The sequence below is a fragment of the Marmota monax genome, unplaced genomic scaffold (assembly GCF_021218885.2).
Source record: "Marmota monax isolate L192 unplaced genomic scaffold, Marmota_monax_Labrador192_F-V1.1 WCK01_AAM20220418_F8-fsc00023, whole genome shotgun sequence".
Taxonomy (NCBI): Eukaryota; Metazoa; Chordata; class Mammalia; order Rodentia; family Sciuridae; genus Marmota; species Marmota monax.
In genome coordinates this window covers 11,216,129-11,242,440 of record NW_026692907.1, presented here as the reverse complement: position 1 = coordinate 11,242,440, position 26,312 = coordinate 11,216,129, and positions in this window count along the sequence as shown.

Here is a 26,312-nt window from a genome sequence, read left to right as displayed (position 1 = left end):
AGTAATCAAACTAGGATAATTAACATATGCATCATCATTTTTGACGTAGACATTATGACCTTAAACTTCCCTTTCAGAATGGCTTTTGCTGGATCCCATAGCTTTTGCTATGTTGTATTCCATTTTCATTTAGGTGCCCTGTTTAGAGTTATAATATATGTTTACAATTATTATCTTTTCTTGGTGAATTGACACCTTTATTATTGTATACTGATATTTTTTGTCTCTTTTTGCAGTTTTCAACTTAAAGTCTTTTTTTTTTCTCCTGATACAAGACAAGCTACTCCCACTCTCCTTTGGTTTCTGTTTGCATGGGCTCCCTCGTTTTCATCTTTACATTTTCGGTCTCTGTGTGTCTTTAGAGGTGAAGTGAGTCTCCTATGCACCTTGTTTTTCAAATCTATTTAGCTACTCACTACCTTTTTTAAAATTTTTTTTAAATGTCAATGGATCTTTATTTATTTATTTATTTATTTATATGTGAGAATACTGAGAATCGAACTCTGTGCTTTATACATGACAGGCAAATGCTCTACCACTCAGCTATACCCCAGCCATCAATGCCTTTTGATTCATCCATTTATAAAGTAATTATTGATAAGTAAGGACTTACTATTACGATTTTCTTACTTGTTTTCTGGATAGTTTTTAGATCCTTGTTCCTCTGTTCTTCTGTTGCCGTCTTCCTTTGCCGTTTCATAATCCTCTGATAATTATATACCAACAAATTGGATACCCTAAAAGAAATGGATGAATTCCTAGAAATATGTAACCTCTCAAGACTTGAATCCTCTGATGAACTTTGAATGTTTTTCTTTTTATCTTTTGTGTATCTACCAAATACTTTTGCTTTGAGGTTACCATAAAATATCTTACATTAATAATTGGCCAGCTTAATCTGATAATAACTTTGATCACTTACACAAACTCTACACTTTTACTCCCTCTGTACAATTTGTTTTTGTTGACATGTTTTGTATCTTTTACAGTTTGTGTCTTTTAAAAAATTACTATAGCTAAAATTTTAATTAATGAATTAATCGTACCAGGGATTGAACCCAGGAATGTTCTGTCAAGCTACATCCCTAGTCCTTTTTATTTATTTATTTTTTATTTTGAGACAGGGTTTTGCTAAGTTACCAAGGCTGGCATCGAACTTGTGATCCTCCTTCCACAGTCTTCCGAGTACCTGAGATTGCAGGCAAGTACCACCATGCCGAGTTTATAGTTGTTGATAACAGTTTTATCTTTTAATCTTCACACTAGAGCTATAATTGATTCTCACACCACCATTACATTATGAGTGCTCTGAATTTGACTATCTAATTACTTGGTTGGTGAGTTTTATATTTTCATGTTTCTACTTAATGATCTTTTCCTTCAGCTTTTAGTCTTAATTTTAAGAAGGTTTTAATGGTGGTAAATTCTTTCAGCTTTTGTTTGCCTGAAAAAGTTTTCATTTCATTTGAAGGATAAGACTGCTGGGTTTAGTGTTCTTGGTTGGCAATTTTGCTCTATCAGCTTTTTAAATTTATCATCCCATTATCTTCTGATTTGCAGGGTTTCTGATTAAAAATCTGCTGATAATATATATATATATATATATATATATATATATATACATATTATATTAATATATATAAACATATTATATTAATATATATATATAAACATATTATATAAATATATATAAACATGTATGTAACATGTTTTCCCTTGCAGCTTTCAATATTTTCTGTATTTAACTTTTGACAATTTGATCATAATGTGACTTGGTCTTGGTGTGAGAGTCTTTGGATTCATCATATTAGGTATTCATTGAGATTCCTAAATCTAGATTTCTTTTTCCTTCCCTACACTTAGGAAATTCTCTGTTGTTATTTCTTTGAATATTTTTTCTGTCCTTTTCTTTCTCTTTTCTCCTTCTGGTACAATGATAATGTGTATACTATTCCATTTGATGGTGTCCTTGTAAGTCTCTTAGGCTAAAATTTTCTCTCATTTTCATTGTTTTTTTTTTTTCATACTCAAATTGGTTGATTTCCAATGATCTGCCTTCAAGCAGGTCAATGATCCTTTCTTCTGCTTGATCTAGTTTGCTGTTTGATCCTTCTCTTGAATCTCTGAGTTCAGTTAATGTATTCTTTCTGTTCTTTGTTGAAGTTATCAGCTTGTCCATGCATTGTTTTCCTTACTTTGGTGAGCATATTTATGACTTTTTTTTTAAATTTCCTTCCAGGTAAATCCCTGCTTTTCACTTTTCTTGTTTGCCTGTGTTGATTTAGACATGTTAGATAAAAGAACTACCTAAGTCTACCTAACTCCTTCATAAGAGTCTTATAGAGGAGATGTTCCTCCCAGTCAGTCTTGCCAGAGAACCTCAGTGATTCTAAGGTCTTTGTACTTGTCCAATCTACTATCTTTGTTCTAAATGCTCTTCCTTCAAATTAGAGAGTGTCAAGTCATGCTATTGCCTTGAAAGGTGTGAAACCAATCCCTTGTGTTTCAGTTTAAGAATTTGAGATGTCAGATGTGTGTGTGTCCCAGTTTCTTCTTGCCTTACAGAAAGGCTAAGAGCCAAAGTTTATCTCCTACTAATTCTGTCCTACACCAAGAAGACAATCTGAGGCAGATGTCTGTACATTTGATCAAATTGTTTCCTTTGACCATGGGGAGATAATCATTTAAGGTTTGCAGATTTAAAAGTCACCTTTTTATTTTCTAGGAGACTCAGAAATACAGAGTTCCATCAACTCTTGAGAATTGGGCAATTTAGGAGCCAGTCCCTTGAGTGAAGGATGCCAAATTTGTAGTGCTTTTTGTGTGTAGACACTGCATCCAGGAGTCTGTAAATATGGATTTACTGTTGGAGTCAACTAGGAAAGAAGGAGCAGAGAGTGCTCATTCTCCTGTTCAAGAAAGCAGAAGTATCATTCTCCTAGCAAGACTTGTGGTATGGAGTTATCACTGAAGCAAGTCAGGGAGAAAACAGCAGGGAGTACTCACTTTCTTCACAGGCACAGACAGGTCCTTCTTCCTGCTTCTAATGAAAAAATTTCAGGCATTTATCTCTAAGGTCAACCAGAAGAGAAGGCACAAGGAGAGCCTTTCTTCGTTTTTGTTTTTGTTTTTTTTTTTTCCCCTGACAGTGGCCCACAACCTATTTCCAAGAAGAGATTGCAGAGCCAGGATTATCATTTTTTTTTCCTTTGGTTTATAATACTTTCTTTTTTTTTTAATTTTTTATTGTTGGCTGTTCAAAACATTACATAGTTCTTGATATATCATATTTCACAATTTGATTCAAGTGGGTTATGAGCTCCCATTTTTACCCCATATACAGATTGCAGAATTTCTGCAATCTCTTGTCACAAGAAGACTAGGAGGTCTCTGCGTGCTCAGAAGGGAAAGTGAGCATTCCATGTGACTCGTAGCTTGACTTGTTTCAATGATAATCCAGAGATTATCCTAGTCTTCTTGTGACAAGAGACCTCCTAGTCTTCTTGTGACAAGAGATTGCAGAAATTGACCTTGGGAACAATCAAGGGGAGAAAGCACAGAAAGTGCTGTCCCTCTTATTCTTGCTGATAGAGAGCTCATAGTGCTGGAATTATCACTGGAGCAAGCAGAGGACAAAGGTTCAGGAACTTGCCACTCTCCGGTTCAAGAAAGCAGAAGTTTCACACCCTCCTTTCTGGGGAGTGGGAGCGGGGGAGCCTGCTGGTCTAGAATTACTGATGAAGCCAGTGATAATGTGTTTTAATAAATTTGTTTTCTGCTTAAACTAGCAGAACATATTCTTACATTTTCTGTCTGATACTTCTGACTAACATGGAAACATGGAGGAAGAAGGTAGCATTTTATACATGGTGCTTTGGGGAAGATGAGCCTGAAACAGGATGGAGAACTTTGATCAGGAGAACAGCATTATAAAGACCCGGAGTCCTTGAAGAAACAGAAATGAAAAAGCAGATGTGATAGTAAATGGGAGCCACTGAACTTTGCCTACTTTGTAATTTTGCCTGTAATCTTCACAGGACTCACTAGTAACCAAACATGATTCCTCAGCATTGGAGAGCAAGGACTATTGGTACTTCAGTTGGTTTTGCAGATTTTAGTCTTCTCCAATCTGTTCAAGCCCCTAGGTCCAGAGCACCATGAACTCCTCTAATGCATATGGGGCCTTCTAAAATGATTTAGTTCCTTCTTTTTTTAAAAAAAGATTTTTTTAGTTGTAGATGGACACAATATCTTTATTTTACTTATGTATTCATTTTTTTTCAATGTGGTGCTAAAGATCCAACCCACTGCCTTACACATGTGAGGTAAGTGCTCACACTAAGCTACAAATCCAGCCCCGATTTAGTTATTTCTTGTATCATGTCTGTCCCTCTTTTGGTGAGAAAGAAAGGAAGAGAAGAAGGATAGGAAGGAAATAAGCTTTGGAAGAATAAAATGAAAGGAAAAAAGGAGGAGGGGGAAATGGAGATGAAAAACTACTCTGGAGAGAATAATATGTGCAAAAAAGATCAATGTATTTTTTATTTGGTTGGGGTTACTGGGGATTGGATCCAAGGGCATACGCTACCACTGAGCTATATCCCAGCCCTTTTTTTTTTTTTATCTTGAGATAGGGTCTTGCTAAGTTCCCAGACTAGCCTGGAACTTGTGATTTTTCTGCCTCAGCCTCCCATGTAGCTGGGATTACAGTGTCGCCACCACCACTGCCTTTTCTCTTCTTCACTTTTTCCTCGAAGTCATACACACAGTTCAAATGTTTTCCCATTTGAAAATCGTCCAGAACATTTTTCTCTGAAAATAGTAAGACCCTCCTGTAAACACTATCTTAGATATGGAATACCAAAATAAGTATGGTGTGGGATTTGGGAAAATATATTCATTTATTCTTTTACCTCCCAAAAAATATTTATTGAGACCCTTTATGTGCCAGCCACTAAATTTAGGAGTAGTGCTGAATGATAGATAATGGCCTTTGGGAACTTTCATTAGCACTGAACTCATCTATACACTCATGTTTCATAATCTATTAAAATAAATGTCCTCTCTTGAAATCATAGCAGCGGTACAATGGCAGATTAAGGTATCTATCCCAAGGTTACATACAGGTAGATGCTTAGTATAATTGCTTTGTAATGATAAAATGATGATACTATTAAAACTCTGAGTATAGTCAGGGTAATTTCTTGAACTTTATAAGGCATTGGAAAAAATTAATTTTTATCAAGAATATTAGAAAGAGCTATCCATCAGCCCGTCAGGACCCTCTAGTTAGACAAAGAAATGTATTTAACCTGTGAGTATGCTATTAGTGCCATTAAATACTTCTTTATGGTTCTTGATGTTTCTTCCTTTTGACAGGAGCCCATTCATGTATCTATTAGTATAGTGCTCCTGATCTTCTGCCAGTGTTGCACTCATTCCACCCTGGGGGTGATCAACGGGTCTGAAAAAGGAAACTGGACATGAACAGCTTAGCCTGTCTCTCTCTCTCTCTCTCTCTCTCTCTCTCTCTCTCTCTCTCTCTCTCTCTCTCTCAGAATATGTCTGAAGAGAGGCAGCACATGCTTTTAATTTTCCTGCTCCTGTAGCAACAGGCACTGGTGGTAAAGGATGGGTCTGCTTAGTTCCAGCACTGCCTGCAACTGGGTATACCTACCATCCAAATAATTCTGAACTCACTATTACAAAGCATACTTGCTCAGACATCAATTCCCCAAGCAAAGCTTTACCTATAATAAAGATAATTTATTTGTTCTACCTGCCTTACTTTTATGTCTTGTTTTTCCATTGATTCAGTTCAGCAAGAAAAGGGGCTAGCTATTGGTCTTTCAAATTAAATATTTTCCCAATAATTTTGAAAATAAAAACAGAAAGTTCAGTGGACAGTTCCAAGCTCTTCACATCCTCTCCAGCATTTATTATTGTTTGTATTTTCTAATTCTTTTCGTACCTGGGATTGAACCCATGGGCATTTTATCACTGACAGACCTTTTTATTTTTTATTTTGAGACAGGGTCTTGCTAAGTTGCTTAGGGCCTCCTCAAATTGCTGAGGTTAGCCTCAAGCTTGTGATCCTGCTGCCTCCTGAGCGACACGATGCCCGATTTGTATTCTTGATGGTTGCCATTCGAACTGGAAGCAGATATAGTTTTTGTTTGTATTACCTAATTGCTAATGATGTTTAACATTTTTTCATATATTTGTTGGCCATTTGTATTTTTTGTTTTGAGAAGTGTCTGTTTAATTCATTTGCCAATTTATTAATTGGGTTATTTGGTTTTTTGATGTTAAGTTTTTTTGAGTTCTTCATATATTCTGGATATTAATCCTCAGTCTGGAAACTAATTAGCAAAGATTCTCTCTCATTCTGTAGGTACTCACTTCACATTCTTAATTGTTTCCTTTGCTATGCAGAACCTTCTTAATTTGATGCCATCCAATTTATCAACTCTTGGCATTATTTCTTGAGCTTTAGGGGTCCCTATTTAGAAAGTCATTACCCGTGCTTATATGTTGGTGTATGTAACTCTACATGTTCTTCTTGGAGTTGCAGAGTTTCTAGTCTAATTTCTAGGCCTTTGATCCATTTTGAGTTGACTTTTGTGCAGGGAAAATGATAAGAATCTAGTCTCATTCTTCTACATATATATAACCAGTTTCCCCAGCACTGCTTGTTAAAAAGGTTATCTTTTTTTACAATGTATATTTTTGGCACCTTTGTCCAGGATCAGATGACTGTATCTGTGTGGGTTTGTCTCTGTGTCTTCTATCCTTTACCATCAGTCTATGTATCTGTTTTTATGCCAGCATCATGCAGTCTTTGTTACTATTGCTCTGTAGTGTAATTAGTGTAATTTGAAGTCAGGTATTGTGATGCATGACTTTTTTTGACTTAGAATTACTTTGGCTATTCTGGATCTTTTATTTACTATTCTAGGTCTTTTATTCCCTCAAATGAATCTTGGGACTGTTTTTTCTAGTTCTGTGAAGAATGTCATTGGTATTTTGATAGGGATTGCATTGAATCTGTACATTGCTTTTGGTAATATGGCCATTTTAACAATATTAATTATGCCTATACATGAACATGGGTGGTTTGTCCATCTTCTTGTATGTTCTTCAATTTCTTTCTTCAGCGTTCCATCGTTTTCATGGTATAGGTCTTTCACCTCCTTGGTTAGATTTATACTTAGGGTTCTTTTTTGTTGTCATTGTTTGTTGTGAGGCTATTGTGAATGGGATTGTTATCTTGATTTCTTTCTCAGCAGATTCATTATTGGTAATAGGAAAGCCATTGATTTTTGTATGTTGGTTTTGATACTTCATATTTTGCTGAATTTATTAGCTCTAACAGTCTTCTGGTGGAGCTTTTGGGATCTTCTATGTATAGGATCTTAACATCTGCAAACAGTGATAATTTGACTTCTTTGTTTTTATCCTTTTTATTTCCTTATCTTATTTTCTTCTCTTGCCTGATAGCTGTATACCTGCTCTTTAAAAAATAGTAATAGGTTGCTGTTGTGGTGGTGGTGATAGTGATTTTGAATAAACAGCACTTAGATAGTTATAAAATTGTTCAGCACTGGGATAATTGTAAGATTGTTTCTTCTTTCATGAAAGTTTCCCTCTTTTTTTATTTGTTCTAATTAGTTTTACATGACACTAGAAAGCATTTGACACATCATACATAAATGGAGTATAACTTCTCATTCTTCTGGTTGTATATGGTGTAGAGTTGCATCAGTCATGTAATCCTATATGCACATAGGGTAATAATGTCTAATTTATTCTACTATCCTTCCTACCCCTATACCTTCTCCCATCCTTTCACTCCCCTCTGCATAATCCACAGTACTGCTATTCTTCCTTAGCCCCCTATTGTGAATTGGCACCCACATATTAGAAAGAACATTCGGTCTTTGGTTCTTTGGGATTGGCTTATTTTGCTTAGCATGATATTCTCCAGTTCCATCCATTTACCAGAAAATGCCATAATTTCATTCTTCTTTAAAGAGAAGTAATATTCCATTGTGTATATATACCCATTTTCTTTATCCATTAATCTGTTGAAGGGAACCTAGGTTGGTTCCATAGTTTAGCTATTGTAAATTGAGCTGCTATAAACATTGATGTCGCTGCATCACTGTAGTATGCTGATTTTGAGTCCTTTGTGTATAAACCGAGGAGTGGGATAACTGGGTCAAATGGTCATTCTATTCCAAGTTTTCTGAGAAATGTCCATATGTCCACACTGCTTTCCATACTGGTTGCACCAATTTGCAGTCACACAAACAATATCTGAGTGAACCTTTTTCTCCACATCCTCACTAACATTTGTTGTTGCTTATATTCTTTTTTTTTTTTTTTTTTTTTTGCTTATATTCTTGATAATTGCCATTCTGTTCTACCTGGAGTGAGATAAAATCTCAGCATAGTTTTGATTTGCATTTCTTTAATTGCTAGAGATGTTGAACATTTTTTCATGTATTTGTTGATCAGTTGTATTTCTTCTTCTGTGAAGTACCTGTGCAGTTCCTTAGCCCATTTATTGATTGGGTTATTTGATTTGGTGTTGAGTTTTTTGAATTCTTTATATATCCTTAAGATTAATACTCTATCTGAGGTGAATGTGTACAGATTTTCTCCCATTCTGCTCTCTCTTCACATTATTGATTGCTTCCTTTGCTGTGAAGAAGCTTTTTAGCTTTAGTTTGATTCTATCCCATTTATTGATTCTGGGTTTTTCTTGTTGTTGTTTTTTCTTTTTTTTTTTTTATACTGAGGATTGAACTCAGGGTACTCACCCACTGAGCCACACCCCCAGTCCTATTTTGTATTTTATTTAGAGACAGGGTTTCTCTGAGTTGTTTAGCACCTTGTTTTTGCTGCAGCTGGCTTTGAATTGGCACTCCTCCTGCCTCGAACTCCCAAGACTCTGGGATTACAGATGCGCACCCATCTGGCCCATTTATTGATTTTTTATTTTACTTCTTGTGCTTTAGAAGTCCTGTTAGGGGAGTCAGTTCCTAAGCTGACATGGTGGAGATTTGGGCCTACTTTTTCTTCTATTAGGCACAAGGTCTCTGTTCTAGTGCCTAAGTCCTTGATTTACTTTGAGTTGAGTTTTTTGCAGGGTGAGAGGTAAGTGTTTAATTTCATTTTGCTACATATGGATTTCCAGTTTTCCCAGTGCCATTTGTTAAATAGGCCGTCTTTTCTCCAATGTATGTTTTTGGTGCCATTGTCTAGTATGAGATGACTGTATTTATGTAAGTTTGTCTCTGTGTCTTCTAGTCTATACCATTGGTATACGTATCTGTTTTGGTTCCAATATCATGCCGTTTTTGTTACTATGGCTCTGAGTATAATTTAAGGTCTGAAATATGTCTCCTGCTTCACTTTTATTGCTAAGGATTTCTTTGGCTCTTACACTTAGGGTTCTCTTATTTTTCCAAATGAATTTCATGATTAGAAAGTTTATCTTTTTTAAAAGAACACTATGCTTCCAAAAAAATAAAATACTCATTAATTTCTTTCTTTAGTGTTCTGTAGTTTTCATTGTAGAGATGTTTTACCTCTTTTGTTAGATTGATTCCCAAGGTTTTTGTTTTGTTTTGTTTTTGAGGCTATTATGAATGGGATACTTTTCCTGATTTATCTTTCAGTAGATTCATCATTGATGTATAGGAACGTAATTGATTTATGGGTATCAATTTTATATCCTGCCATTTTGCTGAATTTTTTTATAAGTTCTAGAAGGTTTCTATTGGAATTTTTTGGTCATCCAAATTTAGAGTCATGTAGTTGGCAAATAGGGGTAGTTTGAGCTTTTCTTTTACTATTTATATCCCTTTAATTTTTTCTTTTGTCTAATTGCTCTGACTAGGGTTTCAAGGACCATGTTAAATAGGAGTGGTGAAAGAGGGCATCCTTGTCTTGTTCCAGTTTTTAGGGGAAATGCTTTCAATTTTTCTCCAGAAAGGTCTCCAATGTTCTTGGATAGGCAGAATTAATGTTGTCAAAATGGCCATACTAACTAAAAGTGCTATACTGATTTAATACAATTCATATTAAAATTCCAATGATGTTCCTTATAGAAATAGAAAAAGAAGTCATGAAATTTATTTGGTAAAATAAGAGGCCGAGAATAGCCAAAACAATCCTTAGTGAGAAAAGTAATGTAGGAGGCATCATAATACCTGATCTTAAATTATACTACAGAGCTAAAGTAACAAAAAAAATGCATGATATTGATACAGAAACAGACATGAAGACAAATGAAACAGAAGACACAGAGACTTATCCACATAAATACAGTTATCTCATACTAGACAACAGCACCAAAAACATACGTTAGAGAAAAGATAGCTTCGTTAACAAATGGTGCTGTGAAAACTAGAAACCCTTATGTAGCAAAATGAAATTAAATCCTCATCTCTCACTCTGCACAAAACTCAACTCAAAGTGGATCGAGGACCTAGGCATTAGACCAGAGAACCTGTGCGTACTGGAAGAAAAAGTAAGCCCAACTCTCCATCATGTTAGCTTAGGAACCAACTTCCTCAATAAGACTCCTAAAGCACAAGAAGTAAAATCAAGAATCAATAAATGGGATGGTATCAAAGTAAAAAGCTTTTTCACAGCAAAGGGAAAAAAATCAAGAATGTGAATAGAAAGCCTACAAAATTGGAGAAAAATTTTCACAACCAGCACCTCAAATAGAGCATTAATCTCCGGGATATACAAAGAATTAAAAAAACTTAATACCAAAACAAACGAACAAACAAAACCCAAATAACCCAATCAATAAATAAGCAAGGAACTGAATAAGTCCTTCACAGAAAAAGAAATACAGTCAACAAATATATGGAAAAATGTTCAACATTGTAGCAGTTACAGTAATGCAAATTGAAACTACACTGAGATTTCATCTAACTCCAGTCAAAATGCCAATTATCAAGGATGAAGTTGTAGCTCAGCTGTAGCTCAGTGGTAGAGCACTTGCCTCCCACTTGTAAGGCACTGGGTTCCATCCTCGGCACCACATAAAAATAAAATAAAGGTAATGTGTTCACTTACAATTAAAAAACGTTTTTTAAAAAAAGAATGCAAATAACAATAAATGTTGATGAGGATAAGGGGGAAAAGTTTCACTCAGACATTGCTGGTGTGACTGCAAATTGGTACAATCACTGTGGAAAGCAGTATGGACATTTCTCAGAAAACTTGGAATAGAATCACCATTTGACCCAGTTATTACACTTCTTGGTTTATACCCAAAGGACATAAAATCAGTATACTATAGTGACACAGCCAGATAGCCAAGCTATGGAACCAACCTAGGAACCCTTTAACAGATGAATGGATAAAGAAAATGTGGTATATATACACAATGAAGGATGAAGGATGAAATTATGGTATTTTCTGGGAAATGGAAGGAGCTGGAGAATATCATGCTAAGTGAATTAAGCTGGTTCCCCGAAAATAAAGGCCAAATGGTTCTCTCTGATATGTGGATGCTAACCCACAAAAAATAAGGGTTGGAGGGGAAAAATAAAAATTCATTGGATTAGACAAAGGAGAATGAAGGTAAGGTGAGGGATGGGAATAGTATACACCGTAGAATGAATCAGACATAACTTTCCTATCCTTATCTATGAATACATGACCAGGGCAACTCCACATCAATCATGTACAACCACAAGAATAGGATCCTAATTAAAATTAGTTATATTGCATGTATGTTCAATATGTCAAAATACATTCTGTTATGTATATCTAAAAAGAACAAATAAAAAAAATACTCACCAACTACCTAAAAATTACACCTCTTATATGAAATATTGTATGTCTTCAAATTTGGTCATTCAAAAAGTTCTTTGCTGTTCCCCAGCACCACAAAACAATAATAAGAACAACAACCAAAGTTTTTCTGTGGCATTTAGGGGAGCTGAGAGTACAACTGAATTAAAAGTAATCATTTCCAGTTTATTATCCTTTGATTATCCTAGAGAAAAACCTTGATGGTTATAAGGTTTTTCTTTAAGTTAGAGATGATGAATGCTAAGAAATAACAAACATTCTCTCTTTGGTAGACTCTTTGTGTTCCCTCATTTTTAAAGTTCATGTTGCATATATAAAATTGTAAGTCAATGTATCTGCATTCCCCCATCCCATAGGCATCTTCCTAAACACAATTTTATCACTTCTGTCCTTTATTGCTGATTTTAATTCACCATTGACAAAGGTGTGACTAGATAACAGATTTATGAAAATAATCCAGATGTTTCCATTATATATCTGATGCATGCTTGCCAAGGTCCATTGGGTTTAGAGATTTTCACATTTAGCTCAAGTAAATGAAACCTTTGTGACCCATAACTCTACTGAAAAACAACATACATTGATTTTAGATTATGTTATTTGTTATGAGGACATTTTTTTCACTTTTTTTCCTGTCCTGGAAGTTGATTATTTAGAAAATTTTCTCTGCAAATGTTTTAGGTGTAAAGTATGTGAGGGTCTTCTTCTTTTTTAATTAATGTTTTTATTGTTCATATCATTCTTCAATAAAATTACATATCAACAAGAACACAAGTAAAACTACAATGAAAGAACCAAAACTAAAACAATACTTTCATGCCGACAAGTGGATACTGTGTTTTTGCAAAGCACTAATGAGTGTGGATTATAAGAACTTCAAGCTTTAATATTCTATTATGGAGGGTTCATATAAGGAACCAGCCTAAAGAGAGGGAATTCAAAATCAAGTGATTTTTTTCTACTTCTAAGCACATACTCTATTCTTGGCTTCCAAGAAGTCAAGTTTTCTCTTTAGTATCTTTTTTAGTTTCTTTTTAGTTCATCTTCTCCCTATGATAGGGAAAGTAGTTGAAGGACAACATATTTGCTGAACTAATTATTTTAACTAATATGTTAATTACAATTCTTTCAGTGGAAAGTATCAAAGACTCAACTTGAAATGACTTAAGCAAAATTATGAATTTATTGACTTAGATTAGTCCAGAGTTATAATCGATTTAGGTATGTTGTATCCAAGTGCTCAAACCAATGCTATTCAATATAGATATAATACAAGCCACAAATATGAACCATATTTTTAACTATTATATTAGCAACATAAGAAAAATAAGTAAAATTAATTTTACTAATATATTTTATTTAGCTCAATAAATACAAAATATAATTCTAATGTATAAACCATTAAAAAGTTATTAGTAAGAAATTTTACATTCTTTTCTTTTTTTTTTTTGGAGGGTGGGTACCATGAACTGAACTCAGGGGCACTCAACCACTGAGCCATATCCCCAGCCCTATTTTGTATTTTAGAGAAAGGTTCTCACTGAATTACTTAGCACCTCACTGTTGCTGAGGCTGGCTTTGAACTTGCAATCCTCCTACCTCAGCCTCCCCAGCTGCTGGGATTACAGACATACGCCACTCAGCCCAGCACATTTTTTTATTGTTTCAAAAAATTTATATATATATAATAAAAATTTATATATATGTATATAATAAAAAATATATATATAATAAAATTTATATATATATTTGTAAATGTATTTATATATATATATTTGTAGATATATATATATAATTTATATATATATATATATATATATATATATATATATATATATATATATATATTTGTAGATGGACACAATACCTTTATTTTATTTGTTTATTCTTATGTGATCCCAGAGATCAAACCCAGGGCCTCACACATGCTAGGCAAGTGCTCCACCACACCCCGGCTCACGTTCTTTTATTCTTAATAAAACTTTACAACCCAATTTGAGATTCTGGGGATGTAGCTCAGGTGTAGAGTGCTTACCTAACAAGTTGAAGGCCCTGGGTTTAATGCACCACCAAAAAACAGAAATCAAGAATAGTGTGATTTTATATTTATAGCACACTCAGTTTATGCTAGCCACATTTCAATTGCTGAACAGCCATAGTGGCTAGTGGCTACCATTTTGGACAGTACAAACTAAAACAATGCATTGGGAAAATATTCTCCCTTTGTTCTGCTCTGCTTTCCTCCTTGTCAGCTTCATCCACAGAAAGGCAAGATGACTACCCTCAGCTTTCCACTTATAGCCTATCAGCTTAAAAAATAGAGTGAAAGAGCATTTTTTTTCCCAAATAGTTGATTCTGATATTCAATGGTCTGTATGGTATCACGTGATTCTCTTTGAATCAATCATCAAAACCATGACCAAGAAATATGGCACTTAGATTGGTCAGATCTTCTCACAAACAATTTCTGAGCTAAACGTAGGATAAATGTTAACTATATGGCTACAGATTGAGGGACAACCTCTCCAAAGAAACAAGTGTTATGCTATCAGAAGAAAGGATCAATTTCAGATAGCCAAAAACTCATCATACCCACTATATCTATTAAATTCAGTCTCCCATCATATGAAAGAATAAGATGAGCAGCTCTGAATTTATTAATATACCTCTCATACAGCTAGGGTTATCCTTAGAGGAATGGCCAGGGAAAAAATCCCATTGCTCCTTATTCAACCTCTCTCCAATTACCTGAAAGAAAAGGGGTGTTGGGGGGAGACCAATTAAATGGGGATATACAGCAAGGGAGATTTAAAAAAAATTTAGTTGTAGATGAACATAATGCCTTTATTTTGTTTATTTATTTATTTATTTAAAGAGAGAGAGAGAATTTTTAAATATTTGTTTTTTTTTTTAGTTTTCGGCGGACACAACATCTTTGTTTGTACGTGGTGCTGAGGATCAAACCTGGGCCACACGCATGCCAGGCGAGTGCGCTACTGCTCGAGCCATATCCCCATCCCTGTTTATTTATTTTTAATATGGTGCTGAGGATTGAACCCAGTGCCTCACAATGCTAGGCAAGTGCTCTACTGCTGAGCCACAACCCCAGACCCATCAAGGGAGATTTTAAAAAGAGGAACTCTCAGAAAGGTTGGGCATGGGGTTGGGTATGGATATAAGTAGAAAAAGAAGCGAGGAGACTAACTCTGTTACTTAAGGATTAGCTAAGATGTTTTAGGGGCATTGTCTCTAGAAAAGCCCACATCTCGATGGGTATGGTGGTGCATACCTGTAATCCCAGCAATTTGGGAGGCTAAGGCAAAAGGATCACAAGTTCAACATCAGCCTCAGCAATTTAGCCAGGCTTTCCGCAACTTAGCAAGACCATGCCTCAAAACCAAAAATAAAAAGAACTGGGGATGTGGCTAGGTAGTTAAGCACCCCTGGGTTCAATCCCGAGAGAGAGAGAGAGAGAGAGAGAGAGAGAGAGAGAGAGAGAGAGAGAGAGAGAGAAGGGGAGGGGAGGGGAGAGGAGAGGAGAGGAGAGGAGAGGAAAAACAAAAACAAAAGCAATAAAAGACCACTTTTAAAAATCCCACCTTTTAAAGTACCAGCTTCTTTTGTACTTTCTGTTAGACTTTGTCTCTTTGAGTCACTTCCCAGTCAACACTGGACTCTGCAATCCACTTAACTCCAAGAACATTAGATAAATCTGAAATGACACTTGTGTTTCTATTATAAAGGAGGGTTAAGATTGCTGCTTGCCCAGCATGCATCCATGGGAGGAGAAGAGTTGTATCATCTGTGATCTAGGATCAAATTAACTTCTAGTTTCCAGGAAGATGTGAGAGGCACAAGTGGGTGAACAGGAGTGTAGAGATACTCTTTAGAGTAGGGTGACCTTGTTATTATTGTAATATTTCTGAGACATGGCAAAGAGTAAATACCAAAGGAAAGCGACATTAGGGAGAGGAACCATGTGGGGAGAACAGAGACAGCTGCTGGCCAGCCAGTCTTAATGTAAGTGACTCTAGCAGGTTTCAGCTCCAGATGGCAGCACCTCCAACTACCTTTCTCCAGATCAATAACCCTACTGCCTATCTACAAAAGGATCACTTGGCTTTGGAAGACCCTTATATTGCAAGAGCATTCTATTTTCTTGTTTCTTACCTATGACTTTCCTAATGTAAAAACAGCTTTATCTAGAGCTGATGTATTATTCTGCATTCAATCAGAAAAGAAAAATCACACAGCAATTTGAGGAGGGTAAGCTCAATATAAATGTGATATAAAGAAGGTAATGAAAGTAATGTGGGATTAGCTAGTAAGAAGTAAAGGGAATTCTAAATAAAAATAGAAATAGAAAATAGAAGGAGCTTCTTCTAGGACTGAGATAAAGTGCCAAGAACAATTTCACTCTCATCCACAGGGCTAAACTATTGATCTTCTTGGACAGGGCATGGGTGTGGCTCACTGGATAGCAAATAAATCACTGTGGTTGTTGTGCTGGTGGGATGGAACTTGCTGGGAATTTGCCAGAAATCCACCCTCTGGGTTGCTGGGAAAACTGTTTATCAGAGGTACTCGACCCAAAGACAGTGATGGGGGAAGTTCATGACTGCTAGACGATGCTGGCCACCACGTACTGCAAAAGCCAGGCAGTGGGGAAGCCAAAAGTGATACAGGACCTGCTGAGCGAGTTCATGGGCAAGGAAAGGAAAACTCATTTCTTCCTGCAATGTCTTGTCATCATCATCCTCTATTGACAAGACTACAGGATCAGCTGTTACAGGGAAATTTATTTACAGAGCCCAATCCGTTTCTCAAAGAACAATTTAAAAAGGGCTAATTTGGAGCCAGGAGACAATAAAATGATAATCATCCCACTGGTTCCCAGATTTTTCCTAAGAAGTAAGTTGGCATTTCTTTTAGAGACAAATATCCATGTGTAAACAGTAGCACAGACTTTAATTCTGTCATTTTTTATTTAAGAGAGGCTGTTGTCACAATGCAAATAGAGGGATGTTCTTACAGAGATACTCCCAAAACTTCAAATGACATGCCATAATATATTCCTTTGCAAATACCTTACGAGTGAATTATTTTGTTGGAAATTTAGAAAGTTTCAACTTTTTTACTACCATGATTAATGTTGCAAAATAGAACCTATGTTAGTCAGCTTTTCATTACTATAACAAAATGCTAGGGTAATACACTTATAAAGAGAAAAGGGCCCTTTATAAGATATTACTGTTTTTATTTTATAGATAAGAAAACTGAGCTTAGTATTTATCCTTGATTTTTCACTCATCCTGTACATGTAGGATTCTATTTTCAGTATATATCTGGAGGCTGAGAGAAGTGATTTGCCATACCAAAGTCATGAAGAGAATAGAAAGCACTTGCTGATCATGAAACATAACAGAGTTATTCACAAGAGAAGAGAGGGACTGAATCCATAGTCTCAACCTCCAGGTTCACCTAAACTCTAGTTTTCTTTCAATTTATACATCTTCTTCCCTATTCAGCCTTTTTTACTGGTAAATCCCTAGCATAGAGAAAAATACTAGGCACATAGTGGGTATCCAAATTTGTGTTCTTATGGTAAAGGTAGTAAAGGAAAGTCACCATTACCAACAAGAGAGAACTCAAAGTTACTGATACACACAGAGGGTAAGATTTCAACATCTTTTTACTCTCATTCATATTCTTCCTTACATAGAAAGGATATGGTGGGTTCCATCATTTGCATAATAAAAGCATCATTTACACAATATTAGAATTATGCCCTCATTTGGTGGGAAAAAACATTCTTTATATTTGTTCTGAGTTGAAGAACCTTCGGGAAACTTTTTTTTTTTTTTTTTGAGATTAGAAATTGGGCTGGGGCTGTATGTAGCTCAGTGGTAGAGTGCTTGCCGCATATGCCCAAGGCTCTAGGTGAATTTCTAGCACTGTAACCAAAGAGGGAGGGGGGGTGGTTGATTCGAAACTTAATAAACAGGAACAGTGACTCCAAAAGAGAAAAGGACTGGAATGAGAATAAGAATTTGGGAGGCTAGAATCAGAGTAGTAACAGATGCTAAATTGTACCTGGCTAACACTGTGGTAAAAATTTCAGGTACACATTTACTTAAGCCACATAATAATATTGTAATGCTACACCTCTAATATTATTGTAATTTTTTAAAAATTTTCATTGCCTCATATATTTATTATTTATTTTGTTGGAAAATTTGAACTCTTCTAGTTCTTTACAAAATACATAATAAATTATTGGGAATTATCATATCCCCTCTTCCACAAAATACTAGAACTTGTTCCTCCTCCTTCACTAAATTCAACACTCACTCTCCTGTCTCCCTCCACAACTTTATGGCCTTCCCTTCCTAGCCTCTGATGGACAATACTTTACTAAAACCAACTTTTTTAGCTTCTAAGTTTAAAGGAGCATTTGAAGAATCTGTTCCAAAGGTGCATGTCCATGTTTAGGTGCCTAGATCCTGAAGTTCCTTGGGCGCACATCCATGTTTAGGCCTTGGCATCCGGAAGTGCCTCAGGTGCACGTCCATGTTTAGGCTCTAGGACCGAAGTTCCTCAGGTGTCCATATTTAGGCTCACGGATCCGGAAGTTCCTCAGGTGCACGTCCATGTTTAGGCCCCTGGATCCGGAAGTTCCTTGGGTGCACATCCATGTTTAAGCCCCCGGATCCAGAAGTGCCTCAGGCATCCATGTTTAGGCCCCCAGATCCAGAAGTTCCTCAGGCGCACATCCATGTTTAGGCCCCAGATCCGGAAGTTCCTCAGGTGCACGTCCATCTTTGGGCCCTTGGATCTGGAAGTGCCTCAGGCATCCATGTTTAGACCGTAGCATCCAGAAGTTCCTCAGGTGCACGTCCATGTTTAGGTCCTAGGATCAGGAAGTTCGTTGGGTACACGTCCATGTTTAAGCCCCCGGGTACGGAAGTTCCTCAGGCGTCCATGTTTAGGCCCTAGGATCCAGAAGTTCCTCAGGCGCACATCCATGTTTAGGATCCGGAAATTCCTCTGGTGCACGTCCATGTTGAGACTCTAGGATCTGGAAGTTCCTCAAGAGCCCATGTTTGGGCCCCCAGGTCCAGAAGTTCCTCAGGTGCATGTCCATGTTTAGGCTCTAGGATCTGGAAGTTCCTCAGTCCTCCATGTTTAGGCCGTATCATCCGGAAGTTCCTCAGGCGCACGCCCATGTTTAAGCCACAAGATCCAGGATATTGTAATTTTTAATACTACAGAGCATTCGACTGAACTTATGTAACATAATGAAGTTCCCAAGGTGACTGTTCTGTTCTTAGCCTTTCCTCTTTTTCTCAGTTGAGATATTCTCTCTTCTCTCATATCTCAAATAACATCTGTTTTCATATTTTGAATTTCCCTATAGATGCTGATTAATTCAAACTCAATCTACTGGACCTTTCTATCTGAATGTCCTACATATACTTCAAACTTGACTTGTGCAAAACTGAATTACTATTATTGGGTTTTGCCAGGCTGGGGATTGAGCCCAAGTCCATGTGCATGCTAGTCAAATGTTCTCCCACTGAGCTACACTACCAGCCCTCCTCTGGTTAAGTGTAAAGTCTTAAAAAATAAACATGGTATAAGGAGACTCACAGTTAAACTCTGTCTAAATGCAGAAAGAACTAGGACATAGTAGAGAAAAAATTTTAAAGTGGCTGGAATCTGCTTAGACAGTCTGAGTTTGTATTGTAGCCCACTCTACAGACTCGACCATACCCAAAAGGCTGAAAATGAAAGAGTTTAGCTATATTTCAGTGCTCTTAAAATAATAGGTATTATTCACTGAGATACATTTGGTGAGAAATACGGAAGGGGAAGGAGGAGGAAGGAATAGGGAATAGGAAGTGAAGAACAGGTGGTTATCAGATGGCTTTCAAAATAGTACTAATTATGTAAACAATAAGACAAATAGCTAATCTTTGAGTTCTTGCGATGTGCCCAGTGCCTGAATGATTTAGCTTTATCCTCCCAACAATCTATGACATTTAGGTTCCCTTGTTTTACAAAGGGGCTATCCTACTATAAGAAATCTGTGGCTTGCTCATCATTTCCCTTGGGAATATCTTCCAAGTTGTTCCTGAATAGTTTTATTATTCATTCTTCTTGAAGAACTCTCTTTCCTTGACTTCTTTGATGACACATCACTTCATTCTTCTCTTACTTCCACTGTCCTTTCTTCCTATCCTCCTCTTCCTCACTATCCCTTCTCCACCTCTTTCGTTGAACACTTGCTTTCTGTCCTCAACTTTTTCTTTTTCTCAGTTGACACATTCTTTCTTCTCTCATACTCAAATAACACCTGCTTTCATACTTTCAGTTTCCCTGTAGATGCTGATGATTTCAAACTCAGTCTACTGGAACCTTTTTATCTGAATGTCCTACATATACTTCAAACTTGACTTGTGCAAAACTTAATTATATTCTTCACTTACTCCCCAAATCTCTTCTCTCTCTGACAAGCTTTTACTCAGTATAATAGTCTGCTTTTTGTTAATTGTTCTACAACTGAGCTATAACCCCAGTCCTTTTTATTTTTTATTTTGAGACAGGGTTTTGCTAAGTTGCTTAGGGCCTTGCTAAGTTTGGTGAGGCTGACTTTGAACTTGTGATACTCCTGATTCAGCCTCCCAAGCTGCTGAGATAATGATAGGTGTGCACCCCTGTGTCAATTTTCTTTCTCTTATGATGTAATGCATTTGTGGTGATGGTGAACCATGTTGGAACATGCATATAAGGGCAATGTCTCAGGGTCCATGACCTTAACTAGCCCTAGATTGTTAGGTTGTCTGTCACAGGATTAAACCAGTCAGGGTCACCCCAGGAGAACTAGGCTGGCATGAATTAATGACACGCAGACAGAGAAATACCCTTTTCTTTGGGTTCTGTGTAGGACCCTCTGACCCAGCTCCCACAAAGGAAGCAAGGCAGGCAAGAAAGAGAGGGAGCATGCCTTGAACCCGGGTTTTATTAATTGGGGGAGCTAATCCATAGAATATTCTATACAAAAAAGGACAAAGGGTAGGGTTAAACAAACAAGTGAGTGTAATTCAACCTCATTGGGTGATGCCCACTCCTTCTGCATCTTTCTTATCCGAGCAGAGGTAAAGTCCACTTGCATTGCAATGGGTGCAATACCAGTCCAGTACCTCTTTACTCAGGACATAAAGGTGTGTGCATAGCTCCTATTCATGGTGGCCCCTGACATTAGGTGAGGAAAGAACTTTATTTTTGTGCCAACCACTGTTATTCGGGTTTCGATTACAGTAACCAGTGCTGTAGACTAATACACTTGGATGAATGCAGCAGCCTTCTGATGCGACTTCTTGCCCCAATTTGAACTCCTCTTCAATCTGCACAATTTGTTTCCTTCATTAAAGTCAGAGTAATCATTGCCAAATTCAAATTTGATTGTATCGTGCCCTGCCATCCCCCACTTCTGCCGCAGTCTGGCTGGGCACAATTCAGGAGCCACTTGTCAAAAGAAACTAACTTTATTTTTAGAACCACACACGCCAAACAAAACAGCTCCTCAGGAAAAACCCTCAGAGCCCAACTCTCCTGTTGGTATACCTAGATAAGGCCTTATCCAATTTATGTCTCCTAATAACTTTTGAAAGTCGTTAAGTGATTTGAGTTGATATACTCGTATTTGAATTTTTGGTGGATGGACCATGGTTGAGGATAATAGAACTCCTAAATAATTAATTGGAAAATTTAATTGTACTTTATCTATTGCTATCTCTAGATTATAATTTTTTAATAAGTTTGTAAGTGTGGCATAACATTCTAGCAATGTGTTTTTATCTTTGTGTGCTAATAATACATCATCCATATAGTGAAATATTTGTAGTTCAGGATTTTGATTTCTAAGTGGCTGGATTACTTTGTTAACATAAATTTGACACATAGTTGGGCTGTTAGCCATCCCTTGAGGGAGTACTTTCCATTCATATCTCTGATCAGGACCTTCATGATTCAGTGCAGGGATAGTAAATGCAAAACGTGGACTATCCTCAGGATGAATTGGAATTGAAAAAAAACAATCTTTAATATCTATAACTAAAATATACCAGGTTTTTGGCAAAGCAGACAATTGAGGAATCCCCGATTGAGCAGGTCCCATAATAACCACCTCATTATTAATGGCTCTTAAATCTTGCAATAATCTCCATTTACCAGATTTCTTTTTGATGACAAAAATGGGAGTATTATGGGGAGATACAGAAGGTTGTATATGTCCTTCTGCTAATTGTTGTTTGACCAGGTCATGGGCTGCTTGTATCTTTTCTTTAGTCAGGGGCCACTGAGGAACCCATACTGGTCTTTCTGATTTCCAAGTAATTTTGATTGTCTCAGTGGCCCTTTCTGAAAATCCAACCCATGTCTGTCTGTTCCTTGATCTATTTGTATTGGTGCTGCTATACCTTGTTCTTGTTTTTCTAATCTTTTTCCTTTCCTAAAACCATAATAGTGGGTGCATTTTGATTGATGTTATTTGTTAATGTCAAACCTAATTGATCTAGGACATCTCGTCCCCATAAATTTACAGGAAGATGATCCAATACATATGGCTGTATAGTTCCTTCACATCCTTCAGGATCCTTCCAATCTAATACCATTGCACTTCTATGGGGATTAGTCGCCACTCCTAGGCCTCGAAGCGTTTGAGTGGCTTGTTGTAATGGCCAATGTTTTGGCCATTCTTGACGAGAGATGATGCTAAGGTCTGCACCTGTATCCAGTAGCCCATTAAATTCATGTCCTTAAATATTTACTTTTAGCATGGGGCGAGAATCTAAATTTAAAGAAAGCATAGCCCAATCTACGCCTGTGGAGCCTAATCCCTTGGATCCTTTTTCTACAGTACGACTGGAAAATTTATCATGTAGGCTGGGTATTATTAGTAACTGTGCTATTCTGTCTCTTGGTGAAATTACTGATATACCCTTTGGAGAACTGGCTATAATTTTTATTTCACCTTCCTAATAGGGATCAATTACCCCAGGACTTATCATAAGTCCTTTTAGAGTAGAAAAGCTGCATCCCAATAATAAGCCTACTGTTCCTTTGGGAAGAGGTCCTTTTACCCCTGTGGGAATGATTTGAACTCCCATCTCTGGAGTTAGTACTGCTCTGGCGGAGGTGCAGATGTCCAACCCTGCGCTGCCTCTGGTTTGTCTGATGAGGGATCTGATGGACAATGTGTCCTGGGCACTACCCTGATGGGGTTGCTGGGTTCCTCCAGTGCTCTGTATATTTGTGGTTTGGGGCCCCGGAGCATTGGGCCCCCCTGTCCATTTTTTGGCAATGGAGCCCGATGCCTTTCTCCACGATATCATGGATAAACACCTGGTCCTTGTTCGTTTTTTGATAATGGAGTACCCTCTATGGTGGTTTGAGAACGGCATTCATCAGCCCAATGTCTCCCTCTATGGCATCGTGGGCAAATACCTGGTATTCTACTCCTTTGATACCTAGTTTTATTAAACCCTCCTCCTATGGGGCAATTCCTTTTAAAATGTCCTGTTTGTTCACAATTGTAGCATGTTCTTGGCCTGGCATCTAAAGCCTGTTTTACTGCAGCTGCCACGACTTTTTCTTGTTCATTAAGGTCTCTACATAATTTAATATATGTGTTTAAATCTTCATGTTTCCATGGTCTAATGACTTCTCTGCACCAACGATTCGCTTGCTCATAAGCCAGTTGTTTTATTAATGGCATTGCTTGTTCTGTATTCCCCAAAACTCTGGTAGCTGTTTGAATAAGCCTATCTACAAATTCAGCGTAAGATTCATTAGCTCCTTGTATTACCTTAGATAATTGACCTTGTAAACCTCCATGTCCTTGTAAAGTCTTCCATGCCCTAACGGCCTCTGCAGCAATTTGTGCGTATACACCAGGATCATATGCAATTTGTTGCTGCTGATCCTCATAAGGTCACTTTCCTAACAACATATCTAGATTTCTCTGAGGATAACCAGCTGCTGCATTTCGCCTAGCCGTCTCCTTGCAAAATTCCTCATTGGCAACCTTCCATAACAGGTACTGTCCTCCATTTAGCACAGCTTTACACATATTCGCCCAATCTGCTGGCGTCATGTTCAAGTTGTTAATGGATTCGACCAAGCTTACAGTGAAGGGCGCTTGAGGACCATAGGCTATTACAGCCTGTTTTAGCTGCTTCACTGTTTTGAAATTTAAAGCATGGTGAATTTGCTGCCCTCCTACCTCAAATACAGGGCATGTTAATATTTGAGATCCTGTCTCAGGATCGCAAGTATCAACTGCGGGGGTTGGGAGCCTCCCAGCATATGGAGGTGGTGCTGTTGGTTGGACATTTACGCCCTCTGGTGATAGAAAGGTGTTAGTAGCAGTCTCCTTTTGTAACTTTCCCCCTGATGTCTTTTTCTGCTTGAAGCTTTCTTCCTCTATCTTTGTCTGAACTGAAGGCTTTGGACTAATCAAACCAGATACCAACGCCCACAATGTCAATGTGCCAACTGGCAGAGTTCCTGGGCTTTTCTTTTCTATTCTTTTTAAATCTTCACCATGATGGTTCCATTGTGATATATTTAACACACTTCCCATACCATTTCCTCTAGTGTGTACTTTATATTCCTTAGCCTGGCAAACCAAACCCTTCATAAAATAGCCTCTGTTTTTATCTTTCCAGTCTCACTTCTGATCACCCCTACTTTATACTCTAAGCTCTTACCACACAGAACCATTTGTAGTTTTACAGACTAAATCAAGCCCTCAAATCTCAGTGCATCTGTACATGCTTTTTGCTCTGCCCAGAATCCCCATTCCCTTCCCTGGCTAGTTTCCTTGCCTGGATAGTTTCTACTTTCCTTTAGGATTCAGGTCACCTCCTTTTGGAAGTCTTTCTTGACCACTGCAGGATCAGCTATTAGTATCCTTTTGTATCTTCAAAGTGTTCTCTGCATGCATTTATAAAAGAATTGCCTGTTTACTTCCCTCCTAACTTACCCCATCACTCATTACTTCCTAGATACCAAGAACTATTCTCTCATTCATAGGTATATCCCCAGACCCTAGCAAAAACCTTGGCACAGAGTAGCCCTGTAAAAATATTTATTTAGTGAGTAAGTCAATGATTAAATGGATTCCATGGAGTCAAAGAAAAATAGCATTTAAGTGAGCATACTGGCTTAAGTTTTGTACCTGATTCTATGACTTTTTCGATGGTTTTAGGTGAAATCACTTCATTTAACTTGAATTAATCCAGATAAGCTCTCGGGTTCCGTCCAGATCTATGATTCATAAGCTTATATACTACAGGAAGCTAAAAGTATGCAAACTTACAGAGCCAACAAACTTAAAGGGCTGGCTAGTAATTCTGTACATAAAACTGTCCTTTGAAAACACATGTCAAATAGAAATGAACTTTTATAGCAACATTTAAGTTCTTTCTACTTATAGCTTTTAAAGCTATTTTTGTACTTATTTTTGCAAAATCTTTCACAAATATCTAGCATAATCTCTATTTGAAAAGTAAAGAAGGTGAATCTAAATGATATTAGACAACTTATTAAATCCAGAAATAGGGACTGAAGCAGAGTCATAATCTGATTTAGTATTGATTTGATAGAATATCCCACTGTCTATAAAAGTCTTGTGATATTATAGAGCTAAATCACTGAAGAAAGCAGTGAGGTGCTGGGGTTGTGGCTCAGCAGTAGAGTGCTCGCCTAGCACATGTGAGGCACTGGGTTCAATCCTTAGTACCACATAAAAATAAACAAATAAAAAATAAAGATAGTGTGTCCAACTACAACTAAAAAAATAATAAAAATGAGTAAACTAAAACAAACTGCAAACATATTAAAATAGCAAATATCAAAACTAATGTATAAGATAATAATTCAGTTTAGATCCATAATTATGTGTCTGGCAGCATTCTTGAGTGGTCATCATTTACCTTTTCTCTACCTATAAGCAAGGCTATATCTAAGTAATCCCTGAATGGGCAAGTTATGCATTTTTAAAAAATATTTATTTCTTAGGTGTAGATGGACACAACACAATGCCTTTATTTTTATGTGGTGCTGAGGATCGAATCCAGGTCCCACCAGTGCTAGGCAAGCACTCTACCGCTGAGCCACAATCCCAGCCCCAAGTTATGCATTTTTTAAGAAGTATTTGCGGGGGAAATTCTACAATTATTTTTCATATTTGTCTCAATGCTTTGATGTTTATAACAGAATTTTTATTTACCTTTAGCAAACATCTGTTGGCATCACCTTTATTTTATAGCTGAGGAAAGTGAGGTCCAGACAGTTTGAGATTTGCTCAGTCACATAGAGAGACTGTGACTGAACCAGAACTAAAACACCATTCCCTGAATCCAGTTTTATCAAGAGGAATTTTAACTGTTGGCACCTTCCTC